General features: G+C 37.6%; 1 long non-coding RNA gene across 1 annotated transcript in view; it reads right to left on the bottom strand.

The window, feature by feature from the left end:
* Positions 1–209: 209 nt before the first annotated feature.
* The window catches only part of LOC122550804, a 10,657-nt gene continuing 3,371 nt past the window's right edge, over positions 210–7,495 (bottom strand). The window contains exons 2-3 of the long non-coding RNA XR_006311949.1: positions 4,918–5,049; positions 210–2,141 (exon numbers count right to left, since the gene is read on the bottom strand). This is a non-coding gene — a long non-coding RNA (uncharacterized LOC122550804). The remainder of the gene's footprint in view (positions 2,142–4,917; positions 5,050–7,495) is intronic.

Here is a 7,495-nt window from a genome sequence, read left to right as displayed (position 1 = left end):
TGGACTGTGTCTAAGGAGCTGATAAAGGTAGTCAACATCAGTGGATGCTGTAAATTTTTAAAAATTTGTTCAAATAATGTAGATTTGTTTAACTTGGTTCTATTTGCCTAATTGAAGAGTTTGAATTAACTCCTTCAAAACTTTTCTAAAAATTTTAAATTGATGGACACATAATCAGCGAAAGATTCAGATGCTGAGTTAGGAAATAATGTCAAAGTTTATTGAATATGAGCTTAATACAACAATGTAATTATCCAATAACTAAAAGACTTATCAACTAAATAACAGAAGGAAACAGCAAGGTGAAAGATATTGACCAAACAGAATAGACATTAAACTAGATGATTAACCAGAAATGGGATTACTGATGAGATATCTTTCTGTCCGAGATCAAAACGACATTCCATTTTCACAACGACAGGAAACCAGCTTGTTCGCAAAGAATCTGACCCGAAATCCACCATTCGTGCTTACAGGAAGCCTCAAAATCAGGACTGAACTCAAAAACTATTGATAAGGTGATTATGTGCATTGCTTTTGTTTGGTTTTACTTAAAGATTTCTGAATAAAATTTTCCCTGAAATCTCATTTTGAGTTAAAATATAAAAGAAAAATACTTAGCTGAAAATGGGGAGAATGTATAGAGTTTTGAGAAAAGAAGGGAACTTGATGAATCGCTTGATTAGCGAGCCAGGGCAGACATGCTGGGCTGAATGACCTCCTTCTACAGCCTTAACAACTCTTTGATTCTATTGGTCCTAGGATTAATTTCCCATCCAAAAACTGTCACCTACAACGACACAGAACTCTCTTGGTCCTGTACATAACTGAATTATAAAGCTTTTATTCAGATATTTGTTGCTTTTTCAATTGAATGAAAAAGTAAACATGAATCTTCAAACTTTTACTAAAGGTCTGGCAAGTTCAGTAAGAGGCACTGGGGTCTAAGCATGGAGATGTTTATATCAATTAGGTACATTTGTCATGGTATTTTAATGGGTGTTTATCTCGAGATTGTTGACTGCCTGAAGATTCCATGATGGGATTTCTTAATGTTTTTGCTGAAAGTAAGTTTTGTTTTTCTCTTATTTCATTTTGCCTTTCCCAAGAACTTGCAGTACTTTGTTGGTTGGGTGAAATGGTAGACAAAGTTCACCTTCTCATTAATTAGTTGAGATTTAACAGCCCTGCAAGACAGTTGTGCCACCTATCTTTTCATTATGTTCACAAATTTAATTAGCTTTCATTGGCATATGCTAGATGACATAAGCTGCCACATTTATCAGCTCACAGGCAAAATGACTTCTCAGGCTGGTCGCACAAGGCTATGTAAACTTTACACTGTTGACTTTAAGTGGCATCAAAAATCAGCATCTGGAAATGTAAAATTGCAAATTCGACTTTTTAAAAACCATGCCCCATCTTGCACACGTTTCAGTGCTGACATCAGTGCTCCGAATTATTCAACGATAAGGGCAACCTAGGCATTGGGTAGCTGCAATAAAAATGCATCAGCTTGCAGTAGAACAAAATGCCTACGCTGGTGCAGGATAATTGGTTGACAGCTCCATATATGGAAGAGTATAAATTCATGTCAGGCAGTGGTGCAAACAGAGAAATTTGACAACTTTCACAAATCCATATGGACCTTCTTTTATCAATCCATCCAGTTGCTTGGTTACCGTATTCCACATGAAAAATTCAAATAACTACCGGCAAATGATATTAAACTGACAGGTATGTTTCAGATTTGGTGCTCCCTTCCTTAATTTTTAAGTACAGGAGTGCATTTGCAATTTGAAATAATTTTGGAGCACTTTGAAATGTTATGACAGCGCATCTATAGTTTTCTCACCTGTATCTTCTAATAGTCTGAAATGAATACTTGTCAATAATAAGTTCCATTATTGTTCAGTGTTTTGCTTTACTTCCTAGATGGAAAAACAAATAAAACAAAACCCAGTAATACTTGGAAATGAATGTCCTGGTTATCCTGGAGCTCCTTTTTCAGGTATACAAGATGTGTTGGATCATTCTGTATCATTCGCAGGTTTTATGATTTTTCTTTGTTGTAACAAATCCTTCTTTTTGCTTTACTTTTAGGTTCTCTTGTAGCATTGCTACTCTTTGTTCTCTCTCTACTGTGAAAATGGATAGTAGGTAATTATTTTAAAAGACTGCTATTTCATACTGTGCATTAGTATCAACAACATCTGCCTTCAATACAAATCAAAGTACTGCTGATGTGGAAATTTGAAATGTGACAACAGCTTCAGCAGTGTCTGTAGCAAGGGAAATATTTTAGATTGATGATCTTTCATCAGACTGTCAAAGTTAAATATATAAAATCTTTAAAAAAAAATGTGAATGAGGGTAAGGAGAAAGACGAAGATAGAAGAGACAAACGGAAATCAAGGAGAAAAGAGCAGCACATCTTTATGATGCACATTTCTTGAAGAAAAGTGGAAGTGAATTAAACACAATACAAAAGCAAAGTGTTGCAGCTGCTGGAAATCTGAGCTAAAAGTAGAAAATGCAGGACATACGAAGTAGATTGGGCTATGCCCACATTCCTCTTTATCACTTTCTTTCTTAATATACAACTTGTTCTAGGCTCAGGCCTCCGTGGCAATAATCATTATTATTGACACTATACGATTCACATAAATGGCTGCAAATGTCAGCCTTTATCCTCTGTAAATCGCATAACTTAACTGCCCTCTACTGGACTGCAAACATAAACTTCCTGAGTGAAGATTACTTAATTTCCATTTTGCAGTATCATGATTTGCAGTATTATGATTGTTCTATGTTGTTGTCATCATCGGCAACCTTTGTATTAGGGTTGTGAGTTTCAGCCATGGGTGTTCATGTGATTGAATAGGCTGACTCTTGACCTTGTGTATGGAGCAGAATGTCCCTTATAGTAGAAACTGGAGAGTAGGATGTGCTACCTTTCTTCCTTCCTCTGATTCTGCTTTCTGTAATTATTAAGATCTTTGGAATAGATCAGAAAAACACCTTTGATCACAAGTCCATCAGGAATATTTAATACTAACGTCAGAGATCTATTGGGTAGATTGTAAATGGGCCGGGAGCTATGGTTTTCAGAGGTATTTATTTCAGATCTCCCACTGAAGACAATTGCAGTCATATCCTCATGAAACAGATGGAAGATTATTGTAATTTATATAACTGATTTGGATCAAGGGAGCAAAGGTATAGTAGCTACATTTGCTGATGACACAAAGATAGGTAGGAAAGTGAGTAAAGAGGACATAAAGAGCTTACAAAGCTTGCAAACATATAGATAGGCTAGATGGGTGGGAAACGATCTTGCAAGTGGAGTACAATTTATAAAAGTGTAAAATTGTCCACTTTTGCAGAAAGAATTTTAAAAAATGCAGTATCTAAATGGTGCGAGGTTGCAGAGCTCTGAAATACAGAGAAACCTGGGTGCCCTAGTGCATGATTCACAGAAGGTTAGTTTGCCGGTACGACAAGTAATTAGGAAAGCTAATAGAATGTTCTTTTTTGAGAGAAATTGAATACAAGAGTAGGGGAGTCATGCTTCAGTTACAGTGGGCATTGGTGAGACTGCATCTGGAGTACTGTGTACAGTACAGGTCACTGTATTTACAGAGGATATTAATGTATTGAATGAAGTTCAGAGAAGATTTACTAGACTAATACCTAGAATGTAGAAAGGTTAGAGAGGCTAGGCCCTTATCCTCTGGAGTTTAAAGAACAAGGGGGACTTAGTTGAAACATATAAGTCCTAAGAGGACTTGACCAGGTGGATGTTGAAAGGACATTTCCTAGTGTGGGAGAATCTAGAACTAGGAGTCATAGCTTAAAAATAAGGGGTAGCTCATTTAAGAGAAAACATTTTCTCTCAGAAGAGTGTGAAAATTTGCAATTCTTTTCCTCATTTGGCAGTGGATGCAGAATCTTTAAATATTTTTACGGCGAAGTAGATAGATTCTTGATTACAAAGGGAATGAAGGATCTTTGGGGATATGAAGGAATGTGGAGTTGAGGTTACAATCAGATTAGCCATGTTGAACGATGAAACAGGTTCGAAGGGTCAAGTGACCTATTCTTGTTCCTTGTTTATATGTTTGTATATTCATATTATGATAAATTTTCTTGGACATTCAAATCTTTGGAGCAGAATCTATACAGCTTTGCGATTTACTGAGTCAAATGCTTCAGTCAGGACAGTGAATTTTGTTCTCAACATTTTTCTTGGATTTGTCTGGGACTAAAGACCATGTCAGAAGTTCCTCTGCAAAGTATAAAGTCACAATGTATCTATGATAAAATATCCTCAACTACATGCAATAAGTGATTCAGGAGAATATGTATGGATTTTCATTGCTATGAGCAAGAGGAGAACATCATTGTTTTCACAGAATGACTTACCTTTCTTCTTGAAGACAGTTACAATTGTCACATGCTTGAGGTGTGTGGGGAAGAGCATTCTTTTATTCCCCAAATATGTAGGATCAATGAATGGAGTCAAGATATGAATAAAAGCCCACCACCTTCAAAAACATCAACTGGAAATGATAGACCTTTTATTTCTAAAATACAATAGCAAAGGAAAGCCTTGAGAGGCAAATGAAAATGTTCAATAATAGAACACAGAGAAGGAAAAATAATGGGATGGCAAAAAATGGTAAAGGGTGCATTAGAAATTAAAGGTCCATATTCCTTAAACATGTGAATACAGTCAAAGTTGCAGGGGATGGTGAAAAACTGCAAAGTTTTATTTTGCACATTTACTGATTTCCCAACCCCTCATGAAACTGGGCTGCTGGAACGAGAGAACAAGAAAGATAGTAACATATGTCAAGACTTCTTCTCCATTCTTAAGTGGAAAATATTCCTACATTTTTGTGCCCAGTCACTTACTTTGCATGTGAGTTTTCAGAAGGGTCACTTTTCTGTTGCTTAGGTATTGTGTACAGTTCAGTCTGCTACTTTAAACGAGTGATGTGAGTACATTCAAGAAATTCCAGAAGCTATTAACAAGACTTGTTCCATCTATGAGAAATTTCAATTATGAGGACAGATTGAAAAAGTTGAAATGTTCTCCTTGGAAAAAAGATGGCTAAGTGGAGGCCTGATAGAATTTTTACAAATCATTAGCAAACTTGATAGCATAGATAGGGAGGGTCAGTTACCCTTCAGTCAAGAACCAGAGGACGCAGATTTAAAATGATTTGAAAAGGAGCAAATGTGATTGAGAAAAAACCTTTTTCACACAGTAAACAGTCTGGAATACACTACATGGAAATGCAGCAGAGGCAGCTCACTTGAGGCATTCAAAAGGGCATTGGAAAACTACTTGGATAAAAATAATGTGCAAGGATATGGGGTAAAAGCAGGTGTTGGCACCAGGTAATGTTGCTCATTTGAAAGCTGGTGCTATTGGGGCAAAATACCTCCTTCTGCATGGTAACAATTTAGTAGTTGAGGTTTGGCAGCTGCTTTACACTGGTTTTAAACAGAGAGGAGTGAAGATATGGAAACCCCATCCCCAAAGAGTCTGAAACAGTGGCTTATATTTCCTAATCAACATGTTAAGACATGTTATCACATAAGAACTTAAGAACAAGGAGCAGGGGTAGGCCCTCTGGCTCTTCGAGCGTGCTCTGTCATTCAGTAAGATCATGGCTTTTTGTGGACTCAGATCAACTTATCCACACTCTCACTGTATCCTTTAACCTCTTCCCCGGCGACGTTTTTTGGAGAAAACGTTTCATTTTCAGATGAGTCTTTTATTGCTTTTTTTATAGTATTTTTAATGCTGATTATGGAAATAACTTATCAGACGAGTTTGCACTCTCATCTGATGTATCCAAGCTTCTAATAGAAGGTACATACTCATTGTCATCTTTTGATCTTGACATCTGGGCATAATTTGTAAAAAAAATACAGAAAAAAACGAATGACAGTGTGTGCCAAAAGCAGCGCGTCGACGCTTCTTGCAATGCCCGAGGCGCAAGAGACATAGCTACCAGACGTATGAGTCACTGAGTATACTTGTTTCTAGCTGAGAAGGGCCCAGAAATGCCGAGAATTGACATATAAACTCGTCTGTGGCTGTTTTTGAAATTTTATGATTTGGACGAGTTTACTCATTGCACTCTGAAAAAGACAAATTGGGTGAAGACGAGTTAACTCGTCTTTGCCGGGTAAGGGGTTAATTCCTTTTTCATTAAAAAAAATCAATCTTAGCTTTAAAACCATTTACTGAAGTAACAACTACTTTACTGGGCAAGGAATTCCATAGATTTACAATCCTCTTGGTGAAGAAGTTCCTTTTCAATTCAGTCCTAAATCTGCTTCCTCTAATCTTGAGGCTGTGCCCTCTTGAACTAGTTTCACCTGCCAGTGGAAACATCCTCTCTACTTCTATCTTATCTATTCCTTCATAATTTTATATGTTTCTATAAAGATCTCCCTTCACTGTTCTGAATTCAAAAGAATATAGTCCGAATCTACTCAGTCTCTCCACATAAGTCAACCCCCTCAACTCCGGAATCAACCTAGTGAACCTCCTATGCAACCCCTCCAGTGCCAGTACATCCTTCCTCAAGTTAGGAGACCAAAATTGCACACAGTGTTCCAGGTGTGGCCTCACCAGCACCCTGTATAGTTGCAACATAACCTCCCTGCTTTTAAACTCAATCCCTTCAGCAATGAAGGGCAAAATTCAATTTGCCTTCCTAATTACTTGCTGTACATGCAGACCAACCTTCTGTGATTCATGCACAAGGGCACCCAGGTCATTCTGCATCGCAACATGCTGCAACTTTTTACCATTCAAGTAATAATCCTTTTTACTGTTACTCCTACCAAAATGGATGACCTCACGTTTAATAACATTGTATTCTATCTGCCAGACCTTTGCCCCACTCACTCAAAGTATCTACGTTCCTCTGCAGTTTCACAGTCCTTTGCACACTTTGTTTTGCCATTCATCTTAGTGTCATCTGCAAACTTTAACACACAACACAACTCCAAATCATCTCCACAGGCCTCTGAGACAAATGGGACTTCAACCCATAGTGATAAATGGCTCCATTTCGGAATGGCAGGCAGTGACCAGTGGGGTACTGCAGGGATCAGTACTGGGACCGCAGCTTTTTACAATATATGTTAATGATATAGAAGATGGTATTAGTAATAACATTAGCAAATTTGCTGATGATACTAAGCTGGGTGGCAGGGTGAAATGTGAGAAGGATGTTAGGAGATTATAGGGTGACCTGGACAGGTTAGGTGAGTGGTCAGATGCATGGCAGATGCAGCTTAATGTGGATAACTGTATGGTTATCCACTTTGGTGGCAAGAACAGGAAGGCAGATTACTACCTAAATGGAATCAATTTAGGTAAAGAGGCAGTACAGAGAGATCTGGGTGTTCTTGTACACCAATCAATGAAGGTAAGCATGCAGGTACAACAGGTAGTGAAGAAGGCTAA

The sequence above is a fragment of the Chiloscyllium plagiosum genome, chromosome 6 (genome assembly GCF_004010195.1).
Source record: "Chiloscyllium plagiosum isolate BGI_BamShark_2017 chromosome 6, ASM401019v2, whole genome shotgun sequence".
NCBI classification, from domain to species: domain Eukaryota; kingdom Metazoa; phylum Chordata; class Chondrichthyes; order Orectolobiformes; family Hemiscylliidae; genus Chiloscyllium; species Chiloscyllium plagiosum.
The sequence above is the reverse complement of the archived record's forward strand: the minus strand, read 5'-3'. Positions and strand labels throughout refer to the sequence as shown.